This window comes from Macaca mulatta, chromosome 12 (genome assembly GCF_049350105.2).
Source record: "Macaca mulatta isolate MMU2019108-1 chromosome 12, T2T-MMU8v2.0, whole genome shotgun sequence".
Lineage (NCBI taxonomy): Eukaryota > Metazoa > Chordata > Mammalia > Primates > Cercopithecidae > Macaca > Macaca mulatta.
This window is the reverse complement of record NC_133417.1, coordinates 132,643,427-132,661,762: the sequence shown is the minus strand read 5'-3', so window position 1 is coordinate 132,661,762 and position 18,336 is coordinate 132,643,427. Positions and strand designations below refer to the sequence as shown.

General features: G+C 44.0%; 1 long non-coding RNA gene across 1 annotated transcript; it reads left to right on the top strand.

Annotated features, from left to right (window-relative positions):
* The first annotated feature begins 258 nt into the window (after positions 1 to 258).
* Positions 259 to 18,129, top strand: LOC144333515 (uncharacterized). Its single transcript, XR_013402211.1, has 3 exons — positions 259 to 426; positions 9,816 to 9,943; positions 17,735 to 18,129. It is a non-coding gene; the product is annotated as an uncharacterized LOC144333515 (long non-coding RNA).
* Positions 18,130 to 18,336: the final 207 nt, after the last annotated feature.

Genomic DNA, 18,336 nt, shown 5'->3' with positions numbered 1-18,336 from the left:
TGTGGGTCTCTTAGGACCACCATAAGTGTACGTGAAAGTTCCATTTGCGGACCACCATCGAACAAAGTCTCCTGAGAACACACAAGGAGGAATGCAAAATTCACTCTTCTGACGGTGGGTCTATTATGCTTTGCCCGTCATTGAAATTCACTTGTCAATATTTTTATTGCCTGTAGAAGTCAGAACAAACTCTCCTAGACCTGGAGGTTGAGAGGACATGATCTTTGTTGTGTTTCTGATATGGGCCAGGCCCTGTTCTGAGGGCAGAGAGCAAAGCTGTGAGTGCAGCGACTGCAGGTGTTGGTTCAAGAGCGCATGTGTGAGTGCAGGGACCACCGTTGTTGGTTCAGGAGTGCGTCCGTGAATTCAGAGACCGGAGCTGTTGGGCCAGGAATGCATCTGTGAAAGCAGGGACCACAGCTGTTGGTACGTGGGTGCTTCTATGTGTGTAATGTCTACAAATGTGAGTGCAGGGACCACCGTTGTGAGTGCAGAGTCTACAGCTGTGAGAGCAGGGACTACAGAGGGGAGGGGTTTGCTATCACTGCAATTATATACAGTAAGATAAAACAGAAAATAAGCAAGTGAATACCTATGCTTATTTCAGGTACTAACAAATGGTCAGAGATGATAGAGTCTTAGTGAGTATCTGGACAAGGGGAAGGAGGATGGGATTGAAGACCTCTGGAAAGAATGGATATGATGATAAGGGAAGAGCCTCTGGAAGGTGTGTGGCAAGAGCACTGAGGTGAAAATAACAGTTTTGTGTATTGGTCTATTCCCCCCATCCCCTTCCACCTCTCCCCTGCTCCAGGAGCTAGAATTCTATCCCAGGGCCGAGAATCCTGGAATCTGAGTTTCTGACACTCCAGTGCCCTGCAGGCAGGGCACATTCTGCTCCTGACACATGAAGGTGTCTTAGGCAAGCAGGTACAGTGCAGATGAGTGTGTGGGCTTTGGCAAAGGCATGACTTGGCATTTCCTGTGCTGGCCGTGTGGTTTCTCTGCTCATCGGCAGAAAGTTCCTCCACTTTTCTGGTGCTCCTGATTCCCTGGTGAAGCTGACAGCAACCATCGGTTCCAGTCCTTTCATGTGTTTACATCACAGTCTCCAAATTAAATTCTTTTCTTCAAAAACAGTTTCTAGAGGGGCATTTGTTTTTCTATTTCAATCCTGACTGATACAACAAGTGCAAAGTCCTAAGGTGGGAATACTTTTTTTTTTTTTTGAGACAGGGTCTTCTTCTGTCTCATAGGCTGGAATGCAGAGGCACAATCATGGCTCACTGCAGCCTCCAACTCCTGGGCTCAAGCGATCCTCCCATCTCAGCCTCCCGAGTAGTTGGGACTATAGGTGACTGTAGCCACCATGCCTGGCTAATATTTTTTATTTTTGTAGAGACAAGGTCTCACTATGTTGCCCAGGCTGGTCTCAAACTCCTGGCTTCAAGTAATCTTTCCACTCTGGCCTCCCAAAGAGCTGGGATTACAGGTGTGAACCCCCTACTGCTGGCATGCCATACATTTATTGGAGCATGAGAAGGCTGGCCATGCTGGAGCAGGAAGAAAATGGTGAGGGAGTGGGAAAATTGAAACCAGAGGTCAATGAAAGCCACAACTCCACCTACGGCTGATGAAGGGCCACATAAGTCATCCTAAGGGGTTTGGATTTTCTTCTGGAGGTTCTGGAAATGCACCGGGGGCTGAAGGTGGGGGAGGGAATTGAACAGGAAAGGGGAGAAATGAGCAAGACTGGAAAGATGAAGCAGAACTAAGGAAGTATAAATAATTTATAATAAGGCCGGGGGTGGTGGCTCACGCCTGTAATCCCAGCACTTTGAGAGGCCGAGGCATGTGGATCACTTGAGGTCAGAAGTTCAAGACTAGCCTGGCCAACATGGTGAAACTCCATTTCTACTAAAAGTACAAAAATTAGCTGGACATGGTGGTACATACCTGTAATTCAGCTACTTGGGAGACTGAGGCAGGAGAGTCGCTTGAACTCAGGAGGTAGAGGTTGCAGTGAGTTAAGAGCGCACTACTGCACTCCAGACTGGGTGACAGAGCGAGACTCCGTCTCAAAATAATAATAATGCATAATAATAAAAATAATAAAGCTTACAATAACATGTTCTGGAAAAGAAAATAATGGCTAAAAGGTGACTTGATAACCATCAGCCAACACTTGAAGGGCTATTTGATTTCTTATGTTTACTAGATGTTTTCGATCAATCTGAAGATAAAGGAGGACCAGCTTCAACCTATAGAAGCATTCAGTTTAGTTACGTAGAAAAAAAACATTCCTTACTGCAGAAAGAGGTTCAATAATTCCTTCTCTTGAGACCCTGTCACCCAGCCTGGAGTGCAGTAGTACAATCACGGCTCACTGAAGCTTTGAATTCCCGGGCTCAAGCAATACTCCCACTTCACTTTCGTGAGTAGCTGGGACTCCAGAAGCACATCGCCACACCCAGCTAATTTTAATCTTTTGTAAAGACAGGGTCTCGCTCTGTCGCCCAGGCTGTTGAACTCCTGCCTTCAAGCAATCCTTTTGCTTCAGTTCTTGAGAATTTAAGGATAACATAGACAACTGTTGAGTGTTCCTAGCATTTGGATACACATGATTATGGATAATTCAGTCTCATTTCTATATTCATAGTATGATAAATTGACCTTGATTATAATGCTATATGTTGATTACCCTCTATGTGTTCAGAAATTCTAGTTTCCTCAAAACACACACAGAATATGCAGTCTTCACGTTAAGAAAACATAAAGTTTGGAAATGATATATCTTATAACTTTGTCATAAGTACACTATGAACTGCATTAACAATGATGAGGTTATTCATCTATTTCCAGTAATAGAGTATTAAATAATCATTTACTGAACATGTGATACACCTGTGGCAGGAATGTGAGCAATGGAATCCATAGGCAGGAAATGATAAAGGGAACTAGGCAGCCACAACAGGCTGTAACAGCAACCCCGCCCACTGACTCAGGTACTAAGCTGGCCAGGTCCAGGTATCAGCCTCAGGATAATCACAGTGATGTCATAGAAGAAGCAGGATATGGGACATGATCTCCAATGCCCCTCATCTGTCAGCTGTGGGTCTAATATGGTTTGGGTCTGTGTCCCCAAATTTCCTGTTGAATTGTAATCCGTAATTTTGGAGGCGGGGCCTGGTAGGAGGTGATTGGCTTGTGGGAGCGGTTTCTCATGAATGGTTTAGTGCCATCCCACTAGTGCTGTTCTTGTGACAGAGTTCTCAGGAGACCTGGCTGTTTAAAAGTCTCTCTTCCTTCTTCTCTGGCCACCTAAGATGAGCCTACTTACCCTTTGCCTTCTGCCGTAATTGTAAGTTTCCTGAGGCCTCCCCAGAAGCCAAGCAGATGCCGGAATCACACTTTCTATTTAACCTGCAGAACTGTGAGAAAATTAAACCTCTTTTCTTTGTAAATTACCCAGCGTCTGGTATTTTTGTTTTTTCCTTTATTTTTTAAAATTGTATTTTATTCTATTTTATTTTGAGATGGCATCTCACTCTGTCACAAGATTGTAGTGCAGTGGCACAATCTTGGCTCACTGCAACCTCGTCCTCCTAGGTTCAAGTGATTCTCCTGCATCAGCCTCCCAAGTAGCTGGGATTGCAGGTGCATGCCACCACACCCAGCTAATTTTTGTATTTTTAGTAGAGTCAGGGTTTCACCATTTTGGCCAGCTGATCTGGAACTCCTGATCTCAGGTGATGCTCCCACCTCCGCCTCCCAAAGTGCTGGGATTATAGGCATAAGCCACCACACCTGGCCTTTTTTTTTTTTTCTCAATAATAGGCAAGGAAGGCAGGCATTTCTTTGCAGCAGTGTGAGAATGGAATAATACATGGTCTCTCACCTGGAGTTGTGAAGGGTGGAACCTGAGGAAGAGATAGAGGATGTTTGCCTTTGGAGTGGAAGCCTGCAAAGCAAACTCAAAACTGGACCTCAGGTCCTGTGACCCAATAGACCAAGAGGCCAAGGTACAGGAGAGAGGGCTGAGAAACAAAAAGTAGAACAAGCAAAATAGAAAGTGGGCTGGCACAGTGCCACAGGTATAGGCGATGCCCTCTCTGGCTTCATGCAGGGGACGGACAGAGCCCGCTCCCTGGGGTCACCAAGACCTGGCCTAAAATCTCAGCTCTAAGTCACCGCTTGGGAAGCCTTGAGAAAAGCATTCAAACTCTTTGAGTCTCAGTATCTTCATTTTCAAGAAGGAATACTAGAAGTCTTCATTATCCAAGGATCATTGGTACAGGTTTAAAAAAAAAAACTTGAAGTGACTCTGAAGAGGAACTACAGTTTGAGATCAAATAATTTAGGAGTGTTTGGTTACAATCCTAGCTTTAAAAATGAAACTCACAATTATAAATAAAAATTATTTTGTTTCATAGTTGAGAAAAACATAGGTTATAATTACAACAATGTGCTGATTTTTAGAACAAAGAATGACTCAGATTTATTTGCAGGACACTGTCATATTTTTCCTAGCAGCATTCTCATGCTGGAGGGCTTCATCCATTTTCCTAAGGGTCTCTCCTAATGCTTTCACATGCAGAGAATTCTCTTTCCATGATGTGGCATCCTGGTGTCAATACATTTCATACAAGAACAGATAGGGAATGAACAAATATAATTGTTTTCCATTTTAATTTACGTTTAACTTTACATAGGTTTTTAAAAATTACAGAAATCATTTTTATTCCTGGCAATATGGTAGATATCTTAAAAAGCCTTCCCTCTCCACAAAACAGTTAGGAATTCGAGATAAAATAGAACAAACGCCCCTTTAAGTGTAGAGCTGGCTCAGAATAAAGGCGGCTCCCAGAAGAAATGGAAAAGAGCCACAAACTAGATGCTGCAGCTGCCTTGGGCCGGGCAAGGGCAGAGCTGCAGCAGAGACAGCTGCAGAAAGTGCCAAGCTGCAAAAGGTCCCGGAGCTTCAAGGGGGGGCTTGGAAAAAAATCCACATGACAAAGTGAGATATTCAGTATGTCTGCTGCAGCTTGCGGTGGTGGGGATATGGTAAATAAGTTCGAGATTTGCAGAAGAACGGTTTGGTGTGTATCTTTTCAGATACACACACACACACACACACACAGCCATATGTGTTTATATGGTTCTACAACATTTTTCCTTTTCCTTTGTCTTTGAGATCTTTTGCACTATATGCATTTGTCTCATTTTTTAAAAATTTGTATAGCAACATGTATTATGGACATGATTTCATTTGAAATTACAGAAAAAAAAATGCTTATACTTTCAATTTTCCTTACTTTGCTGACATTTATGGGTGATTTTCTGTTTCCTGCAATGAGCGTGGAAGCTTCAAGGGGGAGAGATTTGTGTTGAGTTTTTTTACTGAGATATTCCATATGCTTAGAAAAGTGCTTATCATCTGGGCACAGTGGCTCATGCCTGTGATCCCAGCACTTTGGGAGGCCGAGGTGGGTGGATCATTTGAGGTCAGGAGTTCAAGAGCAGCCTGGCCAACATGGTGAAACCCCGTCTCTACTACAAATACAAAAATTAGCCAGGCATGGTGGCGTGTGCCTGGAGTCCCAGCTACTCTCCTCGGGAGGCTGAGGCAGGAGAACTGCTTGAACCTGGGAAGCAGAGGTTGCAGTAAGCCGAGATCATACCACTGCACTCTAGCATGGGCAACAGAGTGAGACTGTCTCCAAAAAAAGAAAGGAAAGTGCTTATCACACAGTAGACTCTCAGTAAATATTTGCTGAGTGAATTGAATGAATAAGCTATGCTTGAACCCATCCCCCCAATGACCTGCAAGTTTGTATGACTCTAAACAACATGGCAAACATTGTCATGCACTGCCACATGCACAAAACTGCAGTCAAACATCCAAGTCTACACAATGGTGGCCACTAGATGAAAAGCTGTATGGAAAATGACTTCTGCTGAGAAACAAGCAAGACAATTTGCTACTCCGCTCATGGTGATTTATTGCAGATACGTAATACATGACTATTGGAATTGCTACTCAGATGTCTTCCAGCAAGCTTTAATATTGCTCTGCTGCCGAGAGGGCCTGGAACTCCAAAACAGCCCCACATTCCCTTTCCTTTTGCTGTCGCCCTAATTAATGTTCTTCCTACAGAAACATATTCCTTTTTCCTGTGGGATAAAGAAGGTAGAGAGGCCGGGAGCAGTGGCTCACGCCTGTAATCCCAGAACTTTGGGAGGCAGAGGCAGGTGGATCACTGGAGGTCAGGAGTTTGAGACCAGCTTGGCCAACAGGGCGAAACCCTGTCTCTACTAAAAATTCAAAAATTAGCTGGGCCTGGTGGCGGGCGCCTGTAATCCCACCTTCTCGGGAGGCTGAGGCAGGAGACTCGCTTGAACACAGGAGGCGGAGGTTGCAGTGAGCCGAGATCGTGTCACTGCATTCCAACCTGGGCGCAGAGAGGCTCCGTCTCAAAAAAAAAAAAAAAAAAAAAAAAGGAGAAAGTAAGCTCTTGGCTACTTCCTTTTTACTGCTTAAAGTTGAGCCTATGGGCAGAGCTGAGCATTTTGAAGAGATGGGAAATAATAAATGCCAAGATTCATGTGAAATTCAGATGGAAGTCAGCATCCCATAAATTTAAATAAATGTTTATTTTCAGTCAGGCAATGAAATGTGGAGTGTGACATCAGATCAAAAGAATGACCACATAATGGAGACATAAGACCTGAAGGAGCTTTCGTTTGTTTTTTGTAAGCCATGAAGTGAGAGGGACCTGCACAAGCCAAATACCTGGAGGGGCTGCTTTGCACCTGCTGTGCATTTTCCTAATTCACCATGACTCCCCTTCCAATTTCACATTCAAGAACATTTCCCCAACAGTGTCCTACCTATAGCATCCCACGAACAATAAGACGGAATGACCAGATATCTCATTTTAAAGAATGTGCTCTCTTTTATCTTAATATTGTTCTTCCTCAGGTGATTTGGGGAAGGAAAATAATCAGTTCCCCACACCACACAAACCCCCCACCCCACTTTTTTTTTTGAGACAGTCTTGCTCTGTCGCCCAGGCTGGTGTGCAGTGGCATCATCATCCCGGCTCACTGGAACCCCCGCCTCCCGAGTTCAAGCGATTCTCATGCCTCAGCCTCCCAAGTAGCTGGGATTACAGGCGCCTGCCATGATGCCCAGGTAAGTTTTGTATTTTTAGTAGAGACTGAGTTTCACCATGTTGGCCAGCCTGGTCTCGAACTCCTGGCCTCAAGAGATCCACCCCCCTCGGCCTCACAAAGTTCTGAGATTATAGGCTTGAAACACCACCCCTGGCCTGTTCCCTCTTTCTAAGTGCAGTGGCACCTCCTTATAAAAGTTAGATTTGAAATGGTCCTACCCGGACCCTACCGCCTATCCAATGACTGAAGGGAAATAGCATCTCGGGGTTTCCCTCCTAGAAGGTGTGGTTTTTGAGCATCACAACTGACTTCCCTGCAGGAAGAACAGTTCCCCTGCTCCTTGGGCTATTGGGATTTCCTGTCCCCTGCCTAAGCCTTCAGTGATGCGAGTCCCCCAACACAAACATCTGAGAGCAGCTTTTGAGCCGCCTTCCTAACTGGCCTCATCTATCACAGGGCTCCTCCCTCCCCCCTGTGCTCCGATGCCCTCCAATTTTGTTAGAACGTAGACATAGCCCTGTCATTTGCAGGACTGAGGTTTGAGTACAAAGGGAAGCCTACAGACGATATGTTCAAATATTTAAAAGTGATAGATCATGTTAACGACTTTTAAATAAAATGTATTCTATCCTTCCGCCTTGTGCAATACACCTTCATAACAACTAAATGAAAAACAATGTGTAGGCCGGGCATGGTGGTTCATGCCTGTAATCCTGTCGCAGGCACTCGAACCAGAGCGACTCCATTTTAAGTGAGGGCTGGAAAATGAGGCTGGGACTTGCTGGGCTGATTCCCAGAAAGTTAGGCATTCCGGGCCTCTAGATGTTTACGGTTAAGGGAACAAATTAATAACGTTTACTCAACAGACCCAGACTTAGGAGTGTCCAGATATTCCAATATCTGGAGAACAAAGGCATTCCTAATTTTGCTTTAAAGATAACATTGTAGATTCTTGCAAAATGTAGTAATTAAGAAAATTAGTTCTTTATCACAAACCCTTGTAGCAGAGCACATCTCCCCATATACATGAGTATTGTACCAAGGGTGGACGCGTTCCTGTTCTTACTTTCAGGAACGTCCTACTCTGTCTATGGGAGTAGCTGTTCTTTCACCACTTCACTCTCCTAATAACTTGTTTTTACATTGCATTGCGGACTCGTCCTGAATACTTTCTTGCGGGAAATCCAAGAACCTTCTCTTGGGGTCTGAATCGGGACCCCTTTCCTGTAACAATCCCAGCACTTTGGGGGGCCAAGGCGGGTGGATCGCTTGAGGTCAGGAGCTCGAGAGCAGCTTGGCCAACATGGCAAAAAACCGTCTCTACTAAAAATACGAAAGTTAGCCAGGCGTGGTGGCGTGCACCTGTAATCCCAGCTACTCGGGAGGCTGAGACAAGAGAATCGTTTTAACCCGGAAGGTGGAGGTTGCAGTGAGCCGAGATGGCGCCATTGCACTCCAACCTGGGTGACAGAGCAAGACTCCATCTCAAAAAAAAAAAAAAAAAAAAAAAAAAAGGAATGAAATGAAAAAGAAAAACAGTGTGTAAATCTGTGATTTTGGGCAAAATATCAAAGACAGCTGAATTTAATCACTATTGTATTATGGCTAGATGTTCTGCTAATGGAGCAGGATGTTCAGACGAGTAATAAAATAGAAATATCCATAATTCATAAATCGTTTGTTTCAGAATATTTTTCTTACCTTCATTTCAGCAAAATTCTTAAATATTTATAAAGAATTTAAAAATAATCTGTATTCTATTGACAGTGATTTAAAAGATTAAAAACAAAATGTAACAGTATTCTAACTATAAAATTTGAATATATTCCACCCCTGTTTGAGACATCAGCGTGTACAGATAACGTTCGTTGAGTGTTTAACATATGGTAGGCACATGCTAAAGTGTTTTCCTTGCATTAGTGTATCTAATCTTCATAATTATGAAATGGGTGCCATTGTTATCTCCATCTTATAGATGAGGCAACTGAGGTTCAGGGATAAAGTCATAAAATTGCCTGTGGTCGCCTTCCCAAAAATCTGAATATATTTTTATTAAGAGAACAAAATAAAGGAAGTTAAAAGTAACAAAATTAAAAGTATTTTTCACATCCTTAGGAGTTAACTTTCTTTAAAAAGAGTCTTCAAAAATTTTTTAAACTTCTTGAAATTTAAAGACATAATTAAAAAGAAAAATTCAAATTATAAAAAATGAACATCCAAATTTTAAATAAAGTTATTTAAAGGGCACTGCAATATTTATGGACTCTTTAAACATGTAAGTGCATTTAAGAAAGTATATTATGAAAGTAAAATTATTCACAAGTCTAGTGTTTCATGTCCATTTATTGCCAACATAAAGAATCAGCCTATTTCATGCATGCTGTATTTAGACCTACATGTAAACAAACCTAAGAAAAATACGAATTGTTTCATGGTGCAAACATTGCTCAGTGACGGCGTGCAATTTTTGTAAACATCACACTAGCACGTCAGTACATCCAACAATGGGGCAGAACACCATGAGCAAGAAACTGGATTCTTGCCACTACTTACTGGAAATACTTTATTACACAAGAATATTGTTTAGTCATGCCGAGAAGAAGGATTTGACATGTTAACCCATCTTTTCTCTCACTTAGGTGTTTTCCAACAAACTCTCATCACACTTTGAAGGAATCAATCCGCAAACCTCTATGGCATGGAGAAGCTGGCAGCTCCTGTTTTGAGGACATGGGGCAAGAGATATGAAGAAGCAGGTCCCTGAGCGGTACGAGTCCCAGCTGCACATATTTAGGCTTCTGGGCTGAGCTCTGGGTCCTAAGTGGCGGGGTTGGGTCAGGGCTTGCATTTTTTACATAGATTTATTTTTTTGTACTCTTATGACATGTGGGATCCTAAAGTGCAGGGCCCAGGGCTGGGCCTAGATCTTCCTTAGATCTGAGGTTAGTACTGGGTGCATGGAAAACTCCTGTGATGATGATGATTATTATATTTGAGACAACGTCTCACTGTGTCGCCCAGGCTGGAGTGCAGTGGTGCGATCTCGGCTCACTGCAGCCTCTGCCTCCTGGGTTCAAGTGATTCTCCTGCCTCAGCCTCCTGAGTAGCTGGGACTACAAGCACACGCCACCACGCCCAGCTAATTTTTTGTATTTTTAGTAGAGACGGGGTTTCACCATGTTAGCCAGGGTGGTCTTGATCTCCTGACCTCATGATCCACCCACCTCGGTCTCCCAAAGTGTTGGGATTACAGGCGTGAGCCACTGTGTCTGGCCACTCCTGTGACTGTTGAAGTATCACTGCCCATGGAGACCTCCTCTGTGAAGGAGGGCTGACAGCTCTAAGATAGGGCTCAACGCATGACATTGAAACTACTTGTTCCTCCTACTTAATTTCACTTGATGACCCTGTCTGAAATTCCTGATGCTTTTACTCAAATGCAGTCTCCTTGAGGACCTCCAGCTTACAAACAAGATTTACCTGTATTTCACTCTCTGTCATATTTTGAAGGGAATACATGCTTAATTCAAAAGTATGATGTTGAATAGGTTTTTCTGACTCCTCCTGCCATCCTGTTCATGTGCCACAATGGAGAGCCACTATGCTACACAGGGAGGGGCAGTGGTTCACATGACTGTGGGATGCACAGGCCCAAGGGCAGGCCCGTCTCGGCACACTCATTTATGCATGGAGATTCTCACAGGGCTTGCAGTACACCGACTGCTTCAGGTCTCATCCCTGTGACCCAAAGTCTTCAATTCTGAAGATCCTTTGCCAATTTTTAAGCTGACTCTCACTGTACCTCTTCTTTGCTAAATCTGAGGATTAACCAGGGACAACAGGGAGCCTAAAGCAGGAAGGGAAGGCCCCACAGACCCTTCTCCTTGAGTCTGGCAAATGGGGGATTTTGGAAATGTTCTTTTGGGGCCTCTAATGGGTAGAGACATCCGCTTCCGAAGGTATTTCTTTGTACCATATCTTAAAGGATAAGCAATGACATTGAATAAAAATGGGAAAGGGTAGAGGTTGTAATTCTAACAATGATTACAATTCATCTCAAGGCTTCAGAGCTGGACTTTTATTGGTTGTGCAGGAAGTAAATATGATAGCAAAGTATCTCATATTCTTATAGGTCCATTGTAAATGTCTTTAAAGCAAATGAAATCAGAACAAAAATAAGCTATTTATGAGGTCAAAAGTTCCTCAGAAAGAAGTAAAGCACAGGTGTTATAAAATTCTCCCGAGGGAACTGAGATAAACAGCAAGGAAGTAGCCACGTGCTTGGGTCAAGTCCAAGCCAGAGATGGTATATAAAGGCTTCCCCAGCAGAAGGAGGCATCAGACTCCCCTCGGGTCTCCTGAGTCCTCCCTCCTCACTTCACTGGAGTCCTCTCTACTGACACCATGGGTTGCTGTGGTTGTGGTGGCTGCGGTGGCTGTAGTGGTGGCTGTGGTGGCTGTGGTGTCTGTGGTGGTGGCTGTGGTGGTTGCTGTGGTGGCTGTGGTGGTGGCTGCGGTGGTGGCTGTGGTGGCTGTGGTGGTGGCTGTGGCAGCTGCACCACCTGCAGGTGCTACCGGGTGGGCTGCTGCTCCGGCTGCTGCCCCTGCTGCCGCGGCTGCTGTGGGGGCTGCTGTAGCACGCCCGTGATCTGCTGCTGCCGCCGCACCTGCAGCTCATGTGGCTGTGGCTATGGCTGTGGGAAGGGCTGTTGCCAGAAGCAATGCTGCTGCTAGGCGGGCCCCCGGCCTCTGGGCAGGTGCTCATTCCTGTGCTTGGATTTGTAGACTTTGTGTGCTTTCATCTCCTCTGGTTCACCTAAATATTGAGTCGTGTTGGCCAGGCGCGGTGGCTCACACCTGTAATCCCAGCACTTTGAGAGGCCGAAGGGGGTGGATCACTTGAGGTCAGAAGTTCAAGACCAGCCTGGCCAAAATGGTGAAACCCCGTCTCTACTAAAAGTACTAAAATTGACTGGGCATGATGGTGAGTGCCTGTAGTCCCAGCTACTTGGGAGGCTGAGGCAGGAGAATCGCTTGAACCCGGGAAGTGGAGGTTGCAATGAGCTGAGATCTCACCATTGCACTCCATCCTGGGCAACAAGAGTGAAACTCCATCTCAAAGAAAAAAAAAATATATATATATATAGATAGATAGATAGATAGATAGATAGATATATCACATGGCTCTCTCGCTCTCTCTAAGGAGAGAGAGAGAGTGAGAGCAAGATAGCCATGTGATTTAACATAAATACACCTGATTAGAAGTCAGAAGCCCAAATTCAAGTCCATGCTCTGCCACAGCGGTCAGCCACACACAAGTCAGGCAGCCTCCCAGAGTCTTGCTTATTCACCTATAAAATAGTCAGTTTGAACTAAGAATGAGTAAGGAACTTTTCAGTTTTAACAACGTGTGAGTCTACTGAGATCTATTGAGTTCACAGAACTACACTCACAGGCTCTCCAGCCCCACGCTCTGAAGATTTCTCTTACATATCTTATGCTTTTAAATATATACACCTTTGCTATAGTGGGCATTAAAATTTGTTAACACAAAAAACAATCACCTTTAATCTAATATGATTCATCAGTTATAATCCACACTGCAACAAAAACAGGCCATAGCTTACCTGATGAAAGTTCAACAGTTTACATTAATGAGCTCAGCCGGGATGAAATAATGATTACTAATATATTCCATTCTTTTGAAACATTTACTATCTGTGGAAATTCTGTACTTATATACCTGCTTATATTCGTTGTATACTATACATTGGTTACAGCTTCTAGTGTTCCCTTATCTTCCTAAATATAATTTAAAAGAAACACTAGAAAAATCTTGTATTTCACTGTGTTTGTTTTGATTTGTTTTTGTCGTTTTTGAAGGAGGGGTGAGTGTGATGAAGCTGATGTTTGGCAACACATGTTGCAAACTTTCGAAGGTTGTAAGATGAAAGAGAAGGGATACTCTGAATTTATTAGGGTAATGTTAGCTACAACAAAGTTTTTCTTATTGATGTCAACTGATCCTGAGCAGTTTTAGGTGGGCAGGAGGGGATGAGGATTCGGGAAGCTATTCTTCACTCAGTCATTTAGGGATCTAGGTTGAAGAAAGCACTGACATTTTCAAGATATGGCTTCTAAGATGGCTTAGTGGTCCTCAGTTTATAGGTAGAAAAGAATAGATAGCCCATCGCTTCTTAAGCGCTGTGGCTTGACAGTGACACAGCTTGTCATTGATGGGAAGTAACCACATGCTCCTGGCCAGGGTTGGTGGCTCACGCCTGTAATCCCAGCACTTTGGGAGGCCGAGGTGGGTGGATCACCTGAGGTCAGGAGTTCGAGCCCAGCTTGGCCAACATGGAGAAACCCCATCTCTACTAAAAAATGAAAAGAAATTACCTGCACATGGTGGCGGGTGCCTGCAACCCCAGCTACTCGGGAGGCTGAGGCAGGAGAACCGCTTGAACCTGGGAAGCAGAGGTCAAGATTGTGCAGTGAGTCGAGATTGTGCCACTGCACTCCAGACTGGGCAACAGAGTGAGACTCTGTCTCAAAAAAAAAAGGAAATAGTCACATGGTCCTATCCAGTCCATAGCTAGACTGACATTTCCCAGCAACAACCTTGTCATATGAAAGAGAAAAGCATACATTTCTCATGGACAGTTAGCTGTGTCTACCATATAAAGCTCATGTTCTAGGAAAACTCCTAGCTGATTTGACTGCAGTGTGTTTAGAAGGGGATACGCTGAGGTAACTGGTGGGTGTTTAATTCCCATTTGTATCACATGAATTTCCCCTGGAGCAGTGAAACTGGTCCCTGCGGCAGGTAATTCTTCAAAGAAAAGTTTTTCTTTTTTTTTTCCTTTTTGAGATGGCGTTTCACTCTGTCACCCAGATTGGAGTGCGGTAGTGTGATTACGGCTCACTGCAACCTCTGCTTCCCAGGCTCAAGCAATTCTCCCACCTCAGCCTCTCGAGTAGCTAGGACCACAGGTGTGTGCTACCATGCTTGGCTAATTTTTTGTATTTTTTTTTTTTTGTAGAAACAGGGTCTCACCACATTGCCTAGGCTGGTCTCGAACTCCTGGGCTCAAGCGATTCACCTGCCTGGGCCTCCCAAAGTCCTGGGATTACAGGCGTGAGCCACCGTGCCAAGCACAAGTTTTTCTAATACTGTTAACACTGTTCTCATTTGAATTAATCAGGTAGTTTTAATTTGTTTTTTAAAATGTTATATGTCATTCTAGAGTTATAAGCACAAAAACATCATTCAGATTATTGAAAAAGGATCTAGATATTCTAGAGAAAGTTTTCTCCATACCATTTAAATGAGATCATAGTGATGGCTATGGTGAACTCTTGCTCAACAGCCATTTCTGTGTCCCTTTAGTATTTGCTTTTTTTCTGTACAGCAGAGGCTGAGATGATTAGAAATTACATTGCATGGAATCCTCTGCATCTGGGATCTGGATATTGCAAGAATTAGATCAACCTCTGAGGGGTATAAAAGGCAGAAACGCGGTGAAGGTCATTTTCCTCCACCTTCTATCTGTTGCTGCTGATAAGGAAGATTGGGGTGGAGGAGTTGAGTTTTCTGCACTGCAGCAATGTTCCTGGGTCCAGATAGTGTCATACAAGTTAATAACCAGTTGCAGAGGCAGCTGTAGTCAGCGGGGCACCCACCATTCCTCCCGGCTAATTTTTGTATTAGCTGGGCGTGGTGGCGGGTACCTGTAATCCCAGCTACTCGGGAGGCTGAGGCAGGAGAATCGCTTGAGCCCAGGAGGTGGAGGTAAATTCAGTGTTGTAGCGTTCAGTCACTAACCCGCGGTGTGCAGAATGGTGATGACAACAGAGGCAATGGTTCCTCGACTGCAGCCATAGTGGGGTGTTGTTGAACTTAATCGTTCCAGAGGTGGCTTCTTGATGTCCCTGCCTTTTTTTTTTTTTAAACAGAGCCTCACTCTTATTGCCCAGACTGGAGTGCAGTGGCATGATCTCAGCTCACTGCAACCTCCGCCTCCCAGGTTCAAGCGACTCTCCTGCTTCAGCCTCCCAAGTAGCTGAGATTACAGGCATCTGCCACCATGCCTGGCCAATTGTTGTATTTTTTGTAGAGATGGGGTTTCACCATGTTGACCAGGCTGGTCTCAAACTCCTAACCTCGTGATCCATCCACCTCGGCCTCCCAAAGTGCTGGGATTACAGGCGTGAGCCACCGTGCCCGGCCTTCCCTGCCTTTTTGGCTACTGCAGAGACAGTGGCATCTTCCAGGGCCAGTTCAGCAGTCATGACCCAGAAGCATTTCTGCAGATAAGTCTAGAGCCTGCTTTTCTAGCCCTTCCAGCAATTTTATACACAGGATTCTCCCATGACTTCTCTTCCCGCTTCCATAGCTAGAATTTCAGTTTTCTGCAACTAACTGACACTAGTCTACGAAACGCCCTTCTATCTTTTTATACCAAATTCTAGCCACGCTCCAAAGCTGCGCGGAATCCTGGCTCCCAGCCCTTCTTGATGGAATCTTCCTTTTTCTGAACTCCGAGGCTTTTGCTGTTTTGGCATGCCATGTGACAAGTTATTTGCATACTTTTCTATCCTTGGTTTTAGCAACTTTTAGTTTTAGCTCTTCTGGTTGCAGAAAAATAGAAATCCACTAAAAACAATATAAAAGGATAATAATATAGGAGCATCTCACAGAAAACAGAGTCTGCAGTCAGTTTTCATAGGGTAGAAATTAAGATGTAAAATACAATTGAGAAACCAAACAGTCACCCTTTCTCTGCCACCCTCTAAAGCTGTGTGGCCTCCTACCTCCTCTTCCTGCGTATTTCTCCTCTCTCTCTCCTCCTCCTCATTCTTTTTGTACCGATTGGTTTCTCTGTCTCTCCCAGCAGAGTTCATGAATTCATTGTATTGTATTGTATTTGTATTATTTTTATTTATTTTTCTTTGTCTAGAGAAGAGTCTCAGTCTGTTGTTCAGGCTAGAGTGCAGTAGCATGATCATAGCTCACTACAACCTCCAACTTCTGGGTTCAAGCGATCCTTCCACCTCAGCCCCTTGAGTAGGTGGGAATTTAGGTGTATGCCACTATACCTGGCTAAATATTTTTGTGGACATGGGGTCTCCAGGCTGGTCTCAAATTCCTCACCTCAGATGATTCTCTCACCTCAGCCTCCCAAATCACTGCCATTACAGGCATAAGCCACCGTGCCTGGCTGTTATTTTTATTTTTTGTAGGGATGGGGTCTTGCTATGTTGCCCTGGCTGGTCTTGAACTCCTGGCCTCAAACACTCCTCCCACCTCAGCCTCCCAAGTAGCTGGGATTATAGGTGTGAGCCACTATGCCTGGTTAAGCTCATGAATTTAAATATGGTAGCGACTTCTAGTTGCCTACCCAGTACTCTTGGTCTCGTTTTTCTCCCCAGTTTTAACTGGGCACAGATCACTTGGAATAAATACTACCTTTCCCATGCTGCTACATGGCTGTATTCTAGGCAATGAGATGGCTCTTTAAAAGAAAGAGGGTGAGCCTTTCTCCTCCTTTATCCTTCTTGTTTTATTATTTTTTCTTCTTCTCTTCCTTTATCCTTCTGAGTGGAGAGCAGATATAATGGTTGGAGCTATGGTTGCCACATTTTGAACATGAGAATAAAGAGATCAAAGAGATGGTGGATCCGTGCACTGAAAGGATCTCTGAGGAAGTGGAGCTCCCACTCCAACTCCTGAGTGCTGTGTTAGTCTGTTCCCATGCTGCTAATAAAGACATACCTGAGACTGGGTAATTTATAAACGAAAGAGGTTTAATCGACTCATGGTTCAGCATGACTGGGGAGGCCTCAGGGAATCATGGAGGCCTTTCAATCATGGTGGAAGAGGAAGCAAACACGTTCTTCTTCACATGGCGGCAGCAAGGAGAAGAATGAGCAAAAGGGGGAAAGCCCCTTAAAAAACCATCAGATCTCGTGAGAACTCACTCACTGCCAGGAGAACAGCAGCATAAGGGTAACCACCCCCATTCAATTACCTCCCACCAGGTCCCTCCCATGACACGTGGGGATCATGGGAACTATAATTCAAGATGAAATTTGGGTGGGGACACGGCCCAACCACATTAAGTACTTACCTCCCGACTTTGAGAATAGCTTTCTATCTTAAGTCATTTTTATTTTAAATTTCTTTTTGTGTGCAGCTAAGCTTAATCTTAACGGATACACGTGCCCTCCCATTTCATTCATACTAGGGAATAAGTTGTTTCTCTTGGTTTCAATTCCAAGCTCTTAGAGAGATTGGAAGAGCTTAGCTTCTGTATCTACTGGTATTCCAATCAACAATGGCCAGGGAGCAAAGTTGAATAACACAAATGGGATACAGAGGATCTATGCATGTAAATTATGGGGGGGTTGTTTTTACAGAAACAGGTATGTGTGTTGGGCAGATACTAAAATGTTGTCATCATTCTCCTCTTCAGTTATAAGCTAATTCTCTTTTCAACTTTATACTGAAATATCTTCCCCTTCATAACATACAGATTAAATTTCTACATTTTTACAGAATTCTTCAGATACTTCCTTTTAGCCACAAATGTAAGGAGTTCTAAACCCAAGTGGAAATGTTATGCCCACTAGCAAAAGCATGCAACTTAACTCGGTTTTGGTCAAACGGCAAAGACTCTGGACGTCAGACACTTGATTCTCATAGTCAAGTGGAGTCCAACTGATCCAGTTCCCTACACATAAAATGATTACCGAAACAGTTCTGCAATTCAACAGCTTATGAAGACAGCAAAAAGATTTGAAATGGCACAACCCACATTCTAAGATAAGTAACTACCACCTCCCACTCATTCAAGTCAGTAATAAATATATAATTTGTTTATTATAATGTATAGTTATAGAATGATATAATTTATATGACAGTGCAAGGGTACATTTTAGTTGTTAAATTTTTTTTTTTTTTTTTTTTTTGAGACGGAGTCTCCCTCTGTCGCCCAGGCTGGAGTGCAGTGGCCGGATCTCAGCTCACTGCAAGCTCCGCCTCCCGGGTTCACGCCATTCTCCTGCCTCAGCCTCCCGAGTAGCTGGGAGTACAGGCGCCCGCCACCTCGCCCGGCTAGTTTTTTGTATATTTTAGTAGAGACGGGGTTTCACTGTGTT